Source organism: Coenobita brevimanus, chromosome 85 (assembly GCF_032717465.1).
Source record: "Coenobita brevimanus isolate Jiangsu-jjx chromosome 85, ASM3271746v2, whole genome shotgun sequence".
Lineage (NCBI taxonomy): Eukaryota > Metazoa > Arthropoda > Malacostraca > Decapoda > Coenobitidae > Coenobita > Coenobita brevimanus.
The window spans coordinates 12,685,263-12,699,517 of record NC_137038.1 but is presented as its reverse complement, the minus strand read 5'-3'; positions in this window follow the sequence as shown (position 1 = coordinate 12,699,517).

The window sequence follows — 14,255 nt, the reverse complement described above, 5'->3', positions numbered from 1 at the left end:
GGCAACAGGAGATGGCCTGTAGCCACTCCCACCTTTGTCAGGAGACGGCCTGTAGTCGCTCTGAAGGTGCCCCTCGAGAGATGGCCTGTAGCTGCTCAACCCTCCTGCAGGAGTTGGCCTGTAGCCGCTCCTCTCCCCAGGCCACGGCCAGTAGCCAGGCCTTAGTGACGGCCTGCAGCCGTGTCCCCAGAAGGCCACGGCTAGTAGCCAGGCCCTATGGCAGGAGACGGCCGGTAGCCGCTCCTCCATCAGGTGCTGACTCCTGCTCATCGACCTATGACCCAGAGGGAGCCTCCAGTCTGGAGGAGTACTGGAAAGGCCCTGTGACTTCCACTGGGCTCTTCTCCCTGCAGCCGGATCCAGAAAGGACCCACCTGACAGACCCCAACGTAGGCCGACACCGCAGCCCCCTCCTGACGGCGTCTCCAAACACCGGGGACCGCAGCCCTCGGGACCTCCAGACCACCCCCAGGACCCCCGGGCAGGACCTCCCTACACCCAGACGCCAGAGATCTTCGTCCTCCATCAGGCACCTGAGTGAGAAGTTCAGGCAGTTATTTGGCCCCAGCCCCGAGGGTTGCACTTCCGCCCCAAGTCCCAAAAGCCCAGGGCCCTTTACCACCCACAGCCCCAGACGAGAGAGGACGCCCCTACGTGTGATCCCCTGGCCCCTGAACACAGAGGCCCCCAGCGGAACCCAGCCCCATCAGTAGGGAGACTGGGCTACTTCAGCTGCCCTTGTACCTGACCACCACGACGCCCAGACCCGAAAGGAGTGCCCGTGAAAGCACAATGTCATTGCTTTAGTGACATGAAGGCAGAGCAGTGAATTAACCATATAAAGGAAGTCAGTGCGAGAAACCCCAGTGACAATATAAAAAAGGTGGAGTAAATAAAAATTACAGTGAAACCGTAAACAAGGCCAAACAATGAATACGGGTCTGTTACAGTGAATACGTTACCATCTAGTAACGCCGCATCACACTAAGATCATACACAGACCCCAGTGTTAAAGTAATAGTCATCAACAATGAAATAGTGCCACCCACTCCACAAATATCTAACCTGGACTTCCTACAATAGTAATATATAAACCTCTGCCCTAAGTGCTATTCACCCTACCCGACCTTGACCTGAGTAGTATATTGCGCGATACTAGTAACCTATATCTAGGCCTAATGAATTATAATTGTCCAGTGTATCTGTATTCGTGACATCTACCCGTTCCACTGTAGAATTTAGTAATAGGCTCCGGTCTAGAAAGAGAGCCCAGCTACACACTAGGCGTTAGAGGGACGGGAAGCCGACCCTAAAACACCTAGCATTACATATATATATATATATATATATATATATATATATATATATATATAGAGAGAGAGAGAGAGAGAGTTATGCTGGGCGTTTTCTGGTCAGCTTCCCATCCTAATAACGGTTAAGGTATAGCTAGGTCCCCTTTCTAGACCGAAGCTTAGATACAGTATGAGAGGAACAGGGTATAAAAACACAGAGCAACAACCTTACATGTATATTACCAAATTATGGATACAGGAAGCTAGACTTTGTCCAAAGTCAAGTAACTGGAATGGGCAGGTGTTTATAAGTTAAAGGTATCTCGCAGGATACTGGCAGACAGACAGATAGACAGTGCACTTAAGGAAAGATGCAACTACACTTTGTTCTTGGGCTGCTGGTTTCTCATATTATTTCCATAACTGTTCCGTGTTATACACTGAGCCTGTCCCTTCTTGCTTTTCACTGTATTTTGGCTGCTTTAACACTGTCAATGTACTTCATTCTCGTGCAGTCACTTTCATTTTCACTGTCATTGTGCTTGACTATCGTGCAGTCGCCTTTACTCTCACGGTCACTGTACTTTCACTTTCACTCGCGGGCAGGGAGAGAGTTCACAGTCACTATAGGGATAGGGGAGCAGGCCAACCAAAGGGGGGGGGGGCAGCAGCTCACAGGAGGTGGCCTGGCATTGGCTGCCCCCCTTCAGGTGTGCTCTCTGTAAGGGGCCACGGAACAATCCGTGGGGGCGTTGTCCTCCGGAATGGGCTGTGGTCAGGTGTGTTGAAGGGCCCCGCACTGGAGGGGCTTGGCACTGGGGTCTGGCCCTCAGGACTGGGGCCGAAGATTCTTTGAAAGCGCTCCTGAAGGCGCCCGATGCGGGAAGGGCATCACTCCTCTGGACTGGAGAGGTCACGTCCCAGGGTGCTGGGGGCAGTGTGGAGGGCCCGTCAGCTGCGGTCTCGCTTCCATTGCTTCACCATCAGGATGGGGCTGCAGCATTGCAGGCAATGGGAGTCTGACATGCGTGGGTCTCCCTCTGGTGCTGGCTGGACGGAGTGTAACTCTGGGGTCAAGATGGGTCCTCTCCACCAGTCCTGGATAGAGAGGTGCTCCTCCTGGAGGTTGCCTTGGGTGGGGGAGCCGAGGGTGTGACTTGCTCTGCCACCAGAGGGGCAGCTCAGAGAGGGGTCTCCCTCAGGTAGTGAAGTCGAAGGGGGTGAGGGGAGTTTAAGGCGCCCCTCCCTGGCACGGCTACCAACTGTTGCCGAGGTCCCTTGCGCAATGGGGGGAGGGTGGCTACAGGCCATCCCTGTCCCTTTGGTGTAGCTGCTGGCCATCACCGGGGCCCGACTTCCAGGGTCTTCTTCGGATTGCAGAGTCACAGGGGGCGAGGGGCTTTTGAGGCGCCCCTCCCTGGCACGGCTACTGACCGTCACCGAGGCCCTTGGGCAACTGGAGGAGGGCAGCTACAGGCCATCCCTTTCCCGTCGGTGCGGCAGCTGGCCGTCACCAGGGCCCAACTCCCTGATGGAACTGCAAACAAAGTGTGGCTGCCGGCCATCACCTGCCTGCAGGCATGGCTACCAGCCATTGCCTAAGTCCCGTATGAGGGTCGACTTGTAGGCAAACAGTTGCTACAGGCCATTCCTTGCCTGCTGGTGCGGCTGCCGGCCGTCACCAGTGTCATGCCCCTCGAGGCAACTGCAGAAGGAGAGAGGGTGTACCGTTCTCTCCCCGCATGCGGCAACCAGCCGTTGGCCATCACGGGTTCTGCGCGGGGGGGGTAAGCAGCACTAGGAGCAGCTACTGGCTGTCTCTTTGGGGCACAGCCACTGGCCGTTGCTTTTGCACGGCTACAGGCTGTTGCAGGGGCACGGCTACAGGCCGTTGCCTTAGGTGTGTGGCTACTGGCTGTCACAGGTGCACGGCTACTGGCCATTGCTTTCGGGGTGTGGCTACCAGCTGTCACAGGTGCACAGCTACTGGCCATTGCAGGGGCACGGCTACAGGTCATTGCCTTAGGTGTGTGGCTACTGGCCATCACTGTAGTGCTGCTTGGAGCTAGTTTTCTAGCTCCACCCCGATCCTTATGCAGGCTGAGTCAGTAAAAGGGACTGAGGTGTTCATGCTGGATGTGTTCCGGGGAATAGGGGCACGCTGCTGTATGGGACTTATGTCCATATGACACGGACGTCGCGCATGCCCTGTCTACCCCTCCATTGTCACCTGCTGGGGGTTTTGTGATGGTGTTTGTTGTCATCATTTCACCACCGTCGTGGGGGGGAAAGTCACGTCCCCATGCTTGGAGGCAGTAGGTCTTGGTGTTGCTGGTGTCATGATCTGGGGTCAGGTGTTGGAGGAGGGTGATCCATTGGGTGGTTGCTCTATTCTTGCCGAGGTGTGGGGTGTAGGTTAGGAAGAGAGTAGAGGGCAGGGAAGAGGTGCGGAGGATCTGGAGGAGGTGGTGTGGTCCGCGGATGTGGTGCTTCCTGCTGCAGGCTGGTGCCCAGGTGGTGCGTCTGACTCTTATAGCAGTAGGTCGTTGCTCCTCCGGTGGTCTCAGTTGAATGCTGGCGACGGTGGTGGGGGTGGTGGTTTTATGCTGGGGAGAGACGTGGGTGTTTTCCCCAGGAATAGGGGTGGAAGGAGATTTCAACTGGGTTTGGAGTAGTCTGAGGGTGATGGGGGTGAATGAATCAGGTGGGGGAGGTGAGGCAGAGGGGGTGGGGGATGGACTTGTGGTGTATCTGGCAGGAGGGCGCGAGAGGTGGCTGGATCGGGTGATGGTGGTTTTTAGGGTGGGTGTGGGTGGTGAGGTAGGAGTGCTGCCATGTGGTGCTCTGGTTGTTCGTGGTGTGGACGTCGGGGGTGGGGATTTGGGGGCAGAGGGGGAAGGTGAGGTGACACTGGGGGGTGGCAATGTAGAGGTAGGGGTGGTGGAGGAGGGTCATACGGGTGGGTGGTAGTGTGGGTGTTGTGGGCAGTCTGGGCATGCTAAGGTGGCGTGGCGGAGGCAGAGTGGCAGGCAAGGTGGTGTAGGTGCTGCTTTGTGGTGTTTTTACTGCTCGTGGTGGGGTGCTGTGGTGGGTGGTGTTGGGTGGTGGCATTTGGGGCGGGGGTTTGGGGGTGGAGGAGGAAGATGAGGTGATGTCGGGGAGCAGTGCTGTAGTGGTGGGGGCGGCGGAGGATGATGGGCGGGTGTGTGGGCGTGTGTGGGTGGTGGGTGGTCCTGGTGTGCCTTGGCAGAGCAAGGGTGGTGAGGTGACAGGTGAGGTGGTGTGAGGTGGTAGGGTCAAGGGAGGCAGTGGCAAGGGGGTGGGGGGTTGGCTGGGAGAAGGGATTTGCGGCAGTGGTGAGGTGGAAGACGAGGTGGCGTGAGGGGCGGAAAGTGAGAGAGTAGGTGAAGCTGGGAGGGAGGAGGAAGGGATGATGTAGCAATCATAGGAGTTGGGGGAAGGGTCTGAGGTGGCGAGTGGCAGTGAGGTGGTGCAGGGGGCTGGTGAGGCAGATTGGAGGGTGGTGACGGTGTGGAACAGGCGCACATGGTGATTCTTGTATGTTCATGGCGTGTTATGATAATCTATGATCACTTGGTATGGGTTAGGGATGTGGGTGATGGTGTAGGGGCCCATGAAGCAGGTGGATAGTTTGTTGGGGATTGGGAGCTTGGCAACCGTTACAGAATCTCCTGGTTTGTAGGGGTTTGAGGGGGCGGTGTCGGGTTGGAGGTCCAGGCCATTTTGCAGGTGGCGAAGGCGCAGTTTGAGATGGTGGAGGAGGTTGGACGTGGGGGGCGTGGTAGGAGGCTGTAGGTGTCGGCATAGTGGCAGAAGAGGGGCCTCCCCAAAGATCCGCTCATAAGGGGATATACCATCTTCTTGGGGGCAGGAGTTGATTTCCCATTGGACGATTTTAACATGTGCAGGCCAATCATCATTTTTCGTCTCCCGGATTCTAGTCCGCACTTGATTCATGAGAGTGCAGTGGCTCCTCTTGCAAATTCTGTTCCCTTGTGGCCAGTATGGAGAGGAGTGGGAGATACGGTAGCCAAATAAGTCGGCTAGCTCTCGCCATATGTTGTTGGAAAACTCGGGGGCATTGTCCGAGTGCAGGGCCTGTGGAATTCCAAAATAGGGGAATACGTGGCAGACGAGGGCATCGGCCACGGTGACAGCATGATGCTCTTTGGCTGGGCACGTGATAAGGAATTTGGAATATGTATCCATAAAGGTGATGATATAACGGTACCCGGACATAGGAGGCAAGGGCCCCACCACATCTACTGATAGTAACTGCCAAGGCTTGTGGGCAGTTATGCTGCCTGATGGGCCTGATGTTTTTAGGTTGGCTTCCCGTCCTAGGATCACCTATTATATAGCTGGGTTCTTTAGACCAGAGCTAGGATACACCACAAGAGGAACAAGGTATAAAAACTCTGGACAACTACCTTACACGGTAGTCCTTCCTCACAATGCAAACAAGTCACACAGTACTCTATACAAATGTGAAGGAGTGTTAGACAGGACTCGGACTGGCAAGTGTATTAGGTGTATCTCGCAGGATACTCACAGTCGCGAGGATGTAGGACAAACACTGTAAATACTTGGCTCAAGGTTATACACAGTTTTAGTATAGGGCAGCACGTATCTCACAAGATACTGTAGGTTTCAGAGTCTCGCTTTACACTAAGTAATGGTGGAGTAGCGTTTCTGATGCTGTGAATAGTTAGGTGTATTTGAATGGTGTGTGTGTGTGTGTGTATATATATATATATATATATATATATATATATATATATATATATATATATATATATATATATATATATATATATATATATATATATATATATATATATATATATATATATATATATATATATATATATATATATATATATATATATATATATATATATATATATATATATATATATATATATATATATATATACATATATATATATATATATATAGATAGATAGATAGATGATATATATATATATATATATATATATATATATATATATATATATATATATATATATATTGGAAATATCCCGCTAGGCGGAGCGAACCAGACCTCCCCCCCCAGGAGGAGGGCACAGGTAGGTGCCCCCACTCCACAAGACGATGGGGGGGGTTTCCGTGCTCCGAGTGGAAACGACATATCTCCCCTGTGACCTGTCACCCCTCTTCCATGCAGCCGGACCACCAGGCAGTATGCAGTTTGAGTGCAGTACACTCCGACGGAGAGAGCACCCGCCAGAATCAGGGTGGGACTTGCAACAGACAAGTCCCAAGCAAGCCCTTGGACCCCTTGTCCACCGGATCAGCCTCTAGAAGAGGAGGGGACTCCACCGGAGCCACACATTCTGCGATACCCCAGGGGAGCAGCGGCACAGCAGTGTCCTCCAGTTCTACTGTGGAAGGAGCACCACTGGTTCTCCTCCCTCTGCCACCCACCTCCGGGAGCCAGCACATCAGCACATCCTATGGACGACCTTCTCTGGATCTCCCCAGGAGGGCGGCGGGCCCAGGGATAGTGTCCACCAGATTCTACCTCCAGGGGACAGACCACCGGTCATCCCCCAGCCGCACCATCCCCCGACGACAGGAGGGCAGAGTCCACCAGACCTGTGGCGCCTGCCAGGAGACCCTCCGGTCGTCCCTGGGACAAGTGGTCACCTGAAGGAGTATCCCCCGGATCTCCTTCGGCCACTAGGCAGTGCCCACTGGGTCTGCCTAGGTGAAGGGACGTCCTCCAGACCCCCTCTCATGCCCCAGCATAGAGTTTTGGCAGGGACCGTCAGGCCTGCCAAGTTGGGGAGCAGACCACCGGTCGCTCCCCCTCTGTGACATCGGAGGCTCCTGTCAAGGGTGATGCCTCTTGCTCAGTCCGCCCCTCCTGTTGCAGAGCGAGGTGTCCATCTCCCCTCCTCTCCTGTACAGAAGTGGAGACTGCTCCCCAGCAGATACCTGACCAGAGACACACCAGGGCGAGACCACCCCAAGGCCAGGCACCCTGTCACTGCGGCACTGCCCTCGCCACTGACAGCCGCTGCCGGACTCCCCCAGAGTGAGAGGGCACAGACCACCCCTGATGGCCTCCTCCCCGAGGCAAGACTGCGGCCCCAGTGCTGACAAGTCGCCCTTGCCACCTGAAGCAGCTGCCGGACTCCTCCCAGTGCAGGCAGCCACAGCTATCCCCTGACGGCTGCCTCCCCTGGGTGTGACTGCAGCTCCGGGAGGGCGCCGACTGTCCTGCAGCCAACCCCGGGCCCAGACTCGGCCAGGTCCGTCCCCAGGACACCAACCACAATGAAGGTAGGTGCCGTGCCGCGTGCCTCCTAGCCCTGTTCAGCCCTAGTCCTCTCACCTTTCCAAGCCGACAGCCTCTGCCGCCTTCTGGACTTCCAAGACTTCTTTGCATCAGCTCCTACCAACATCGGCCATACCACATACCTGGAGCAGAAATACACACCACAGAACCACCTATTCGCCACCTCTTATGGCAAAAGAACCTCAAACAACGGGCTGAGGAAGACCAGCAGGTCCAGGTAATGCTTGATGCTGGTGTCATATCACCTTCCACCAGCCCTTGGTCCTCCCCCGTTGTCCTGGTCAAAAAGAAAGACAGCACCATGCATTTTGCATGGAGTACCGCTGACTGAACGATGTAACCACCAAGGATGCCACTCCCCTTCCCAGGATAGATGACTCCCTCAGTTCCCTATATGGAGCCTCCTGGTTCTCCACCTTGGACCTCCATTCAGGTTACTGGCAAGTCCCTGTACACCCCAAGGACAGGGGGAAGACGGCTTTTTCCACCAGCAATGGAAAACACTGTGAGTTCATTGTCATACCATTTGGACTCTGTAACGCCCCTGCCACATTTTCCAGGTTAATGGAGTTGGTCCTGAGTGGCCTTACCTGAGAAATCTGCCCGGCATTCCTGGATGACATAATTATTTTCAGCCAGACATGGGCAGACCACCTCCAACACCTCAGAAAGGTCTTTCTACGCATCCGCCAGGCGGGCCTCAAGCTCAGACCCTCAAAGTGTGTTCTGGCTGCACGAACCATCACCTTCCTGGGGCATATTATTTCCAAGGAAGAGATATCACCTGACCCCGACAAGCTGCACACCATCACAGATCTTTCCCTACCCCAAGATGTCCACGAAGTCTGCGTCTTCCTGGGACTTACTTCTTACTACCGGTGCTTCATGATGGGGGTTCACAGACATTGCCAAGCCCCTCCATGACATGACCAAAAAGGGCAAGCCATTTACCTAGACCAACGAATGAAGAGCAGCATTCCACTATCTGAAGACCAAGCTCGTCACTGCCCTGATCGTCACATTCCCCGACCACACCCTGCCCTTCCACTTAAATACAGATGTGTCTCTGGTAGCGATTGGCACTATCCTTGCCCAGGTACAGGAAGGGTGGGAGCACATCATCGCCTGCACCACCCACACCCTCAACCAAGCTGAGAGGAACTATGCCGCCACCAAACGAGAGTGCCTAGGCATTGTATGGGCACTGGAACACTTCTGGGCCTACCTGTCAGGTAAGAACGTCACCATCATCACCGACCATCAGTCACTCCTATGGTTATGGCAATCCAGCACACACAGTGCCCAACTCATTAGGTGGAGGGAAACTCTCGAGGAATTCATCTACAAAATTTTCTATCACCCCAGCAAGCTACACACCAATCTGACACCCTATCCCGACTACCAATTAGCTCCATCCATTTCGAATCAAATCGTTTACAACATTGGCACAATAAGGATCGCCCCCACTGGATACCGCCACACATATTCTCCAAACTACACCAGCAGGGTGATCACCTATTCACCTAGTCAGGGCATATAGTGCTCGACCCCAAAACCGCCCTAGACACCATGACTCACCTCCACTCCGACAATGGGATTCACCTAGCCATTAAGAAACTTTTGCAAGTGTTCAACAATGCCTATTGGACCCCTAGCCCTTCCAACCTGGCCAAACAAGTCACCCAGTCCTGCTGGGCCTGCGCACTAGGCAAGGACACCACCAGCACACCTGGCCCATCAGGGAATATCACTGCCCACAAGCCTTGGCAGTTGTCTATGGACGTAGTAGGTCCCCTGCCACCCAAAGCCAGCTATAAGTATATTATCACCTTCGTAGATACGTACTCAAAATTCCTTGTTGCCTGCCCGGCCAAGGAACACCACGCCATGGCTGTGGCCAACGTCCTCATCCGCCATGTCTTCCCGTACTTTGGGATTCTCCAAGCCCTGCACTCAGACAACATCTCAGAGTTCACCAGCGCCATATGGCAAGAACTTGCCACTTCGGCTACCGCATCTCACACTCCTCCCCCTACTGGCCCAAAGGGAACGGAATATGCGAGAGAAGCCATCACACCCTCCTAAACTAGGTGCGGGCCTGAATAGAAGAGACCATGAATGAGGACTGGCCAGCCCATGTCAAGATTGTGCGGTGGGTTATGAATTCCAGTCCACGAGACGACGGCATCTCCCCCCACGAAAGGGTATTCAGGGAGGCCCCCCCTCCTCCTACTTTTGCGACAACACCTCCAACCCCCCTCCATGTCCCATATGCCTGACCCCCTACACCATCTCAAGAGGTGACTGCACCACCTGCAGAAACATCTAGACCTACAGCCGGATGTCGATCCCTCCAACCCCTACAAACCAAGCAACTCGGTAGTAATGGCAAAACTACCCACCCCCAACAAAGTCTCCCCATGGTTTATGGGACCCTACATCATCACCCACATCCCAAACCCTTACCAGATCACCATAGATTACCACAACACCCCATGCACTTATCAGAATCGCCATGTATGTCTGTTCCCAGCCAACACCACCACATGCCATGACCCCTCTCCCTCCGCCACACACACCACCTCACCTCCACCCGCCACTCTGGACCCCCCATCAGACACATACATCTGCTATATCATACCATCCTCCTCCCTTCCATCCTCCTCTGCTTCTTCCCCTTCAGCCCGCTCCCCCACCACACCTCACACCTCATCCCTCGCCACCTCACCACAGCCGCAAGTCCAACCACCTGACCCAGGGACCCCAAGCCCTCCACTGACCACTCCACCACGTTCCCAGCACCACACACCACCTGCCACCACCTCCACACCCGCACTGTCCCCCCAACCCCTTCCACCTCGCTCCACACCCACCACCCACCCAACACCACGAGCACAGCCCCCTATCACCACCCATGCCACCCCATCACAAAACACCCGGACCGCACACCCAATCACGACACCACGAGGCTGCACCCCCCTCTCATCACCCACACCCACCATCAAAACCACCACCACCTGCTCCAGCCGACTTTCACGCCCACCGGCCACATACTCCACCACACTATCACCCAGCCCCCCAGTCTCACCTACACCACCAGAACAAACCTCCCTTACCTCCCACACACCCAACACATCCCCCATAACACTAATACTACACCAGGCCCAGTGGACACTTCCACCAGCGCATCCCCAGGGAAAAGAGATGCACCTACCCTCGTCGGCTGCATAAAACCCCACCACCTCACCGGTCACCAGCATTCAGCTAAGAAACATCAAACACCAACCACCACCAGCCATGAAGGTACAGCCTGCCACCTGGGCCTCAACCTATGGAAGAAAACGACGTGTCCGCGGGACACATCACGTCCTTCGACTCCTCCAGGAAACACCTCAGGCCTCCACCCTATAAGTCACGTATGCCGTCACCAGAACCCAGACCTAGCCACCCCACACTGGACCACCCTCCTCTGTCACCTAACACCAACCCACAGCACCACCACCACAGAGACCTATTATCTCCAGCCATGGGGACTTGACTTTTCCCCCCCCCCAAAGAAGGTGGTGAAATACACACCATAGCAGAACACCACTGGGGCATGGCAACACCCAGCCAGGAGACCATGGAGGGACTCTGAGGGTGTGCATGTTACCCAGGCAATATGGGCCTATGTCCCCTACTACCTTGCGCCCTTATTCCCCAGAACAGACCCAGCGAGGGCTATGTAGTACAGGTGCATTACCCTCCAGCTGGACCATCCCTTGCCAGGTTCAGGGTGGGGCTGATACTTCAGTCCCAAGCAGCACCCAAGTGACAGCCATCAGCCGCACAAAATCCGTGACAGCCATCAGCCGAACAAAACCCGTGATGGCCATCAGCAGCACAAAACCCGAGACGGCCATCAGCCACTCACCTGCTGCAACTCCCTTCGCCTCTGCAGAAACTGGTGACGGCCATCAGCCGCACTCGGGGAGAGATGGTACCGCCCCCTTTCCTTCTGCAGCTGCCTCCGGGAGCTGGACTCCAGTGACGGCCATCAGCCACACACGGGGAGAGATGGTGCCACCCCCTCTCCTTCTGCAGCTGCCTCCGGGAGCTGGACTCTGGTGATGGCCATCAGCCGCACCAGCAGGTAGGTGACAGCCATCAGCTGCACCTCAACTGCTGTTCGCTCCCCTCACAGGACACCAGTGACGGCCATCAGCCGAACCTAGCCCACAGTCCTGTCTGGAAGTCGGGCCCCGGTGACCGCCATCAGCCGCACCGACAGGAAAGGGATGGCCATCAGCCGCCCTCGTCCTGTTGCCCATGGGACCTCGGTGACAGCCATCAGCCGTGCCAGGGAGAGACACCACACCAATCATCTCTCGCCCCCTGTGACTTCCCTCCCAAAGGACGTCCCTTGCTTAGCCCAACGCTCCTGTGGCCAAATGGGACACCTCTCCATTTCTCCCCACACAGGCAGCCTCCAGGAGGAACTTTCCTTGCTGGAGGAGGTTTGGCGAGGCCCCATAGTGACCCAGGGAGTGTGTGCAGTCCAGCCAGTGCCCAAGCAAGACAACTAGCTGACAGATCCCCGCCGGAGGCAACGCCGCAGACCACCCCTGATGGCAGCCCAATGGGAGAGAGACTGCAGCCCCCAGACTCCCAGAGGTGCCCCTGAGACCACGGGCTGTGACCTCCCCAGCCCCAGTTGACAATGACCTCCTCCCCAGGGTGGGTGCAGGCAAGCATGCCTACTCTCCCTGCTTGGGCCCAGTCCAGAGGACCAGACACCTCATCGAGGCCCCATGAGAGGAATGCCTCTCAGCACACTGCCCAGCAGCCCACAGAAGATGCCGCCGCCACTGATGGTCGTCCCATGTCCCTTAGGAGAAGGAACACATGACAGGACCCCTCCTTCATCTGGACGATACCAGTAGAGCCCAGGACCTCAGCAGCCCAGTCAGAGTCCTCTTGTCTACATAGTGATTTTGTGACTGAATAGTGTACTGTGCTTTATTTGTATTCATATTGTATCCATTGGTGTGTACATTAAGATAATACACGTGTAAGGTTGTTGACCAGAGTTTTTATGCCCTGTTACTCTCGTAGTGTACTCTAGCTCCGGTCTCAAAAGAGAACCCTGGGTCAACAGCTAGTGTCTAGGATGAAAGGTCGACCTAAAAACACCTAGCATAAATATATATATATATATATATATATATATATATATATATATATATATGTGTATATATATATGTATATATATATATATATATATATATATATATATATATATATATATATATATATATATATATATATATATATATATATATATATATATATATTTATATATATATATATATTTATATATATATATATTTATATATATATATATATATATATATATATATATATATATATATATATATATATATATATATATATATATATATATATATATATATATATATATATATATATATAAACACACACAGATAGATAGATATGTGGTAGGTGGGGGCATGCATCATCCACCCACTTAATGTAGTGGTACTCTGTTTTTAGGGTAGCTCTACAATGAGTGGCAAGCCAAATGATTTCCTGTAAACCAGGAAAGCATTTACAACGCTGGGTGGTAACCTTGTAACCAACTGACACGGGTTCCCTACATGACAACAAGTGGTTTGGCGAAGGGTTAGTGCCCCTCCCAGGAAAACAACTAGCTAAAAATACGAACAAGAAGCCTTGGACCAGGACTGACCAAAAGATGACGACTAAGGACCGAACAAAGGACATGATACGGAGGGCGAAGTGGAATGTAAGGGGTGCAAATGATGAGGTGAAAGAGAGAGAGAGATTGTCCAGGTGCTTGAGGGGGCAAAAATGGATGTATGTGGATTAACTGAAACTAAATGGAGAGGTGAGAGTGTGAGAGAATGGAAGTATGGATACAGTATACAGTAATCCCTTTATTATCCGGATGACCACTATCTGGACTCCCCACTACCCGGACACTTTGGGCCCAGGTCTTTGGAACCCAAAAATGGCAAAAAAAAAAAAAAAAAAAAAAATCAGACATTTCTTCCAACCGTACTTTGAAATTGGTGCGCAGCACCGAACACATGTTTTTACTCGCGCTCCTTGCTTCCCCCTCCCCAGATACAACCTAACTACCATCCTGAGTAGATGCTCATCACAATGGACGCCACATGTGCTCGTTTTGGTGAATAAACAGTGAATAAACTGCAGTACCTCGCCACTGGACCACATGGGAATTTACAGTGTTGTGCAGTGTTATGAAATTAGAATTCAGAGTGCAAAGATTAAGTACAGAATGCAAACTGGTGGTTGAAACTGGCAGTTGAAACTGGTGTAACGCAATTAAGAACAGAATGGTGGCGGCCAGAATCAAGATCCAAGTAAGATGGAGAAATAGAAGGGAAGGACGGGAGGAAGGAGTAGTTGCAAGGAGAGTTGAAAGGTTACAAGAGGATGAGAAAAAGGCAGGATATAAGAGAGAAATGGAGGAACGATTGGGTAAATATGAATTGGAGCAGATGGGGGCAGTGCCGGTCCTAGCTTTTCTGAGGCCCTACGCTGGATCTTTGGAGGCCCCCCCCCCCAACTCT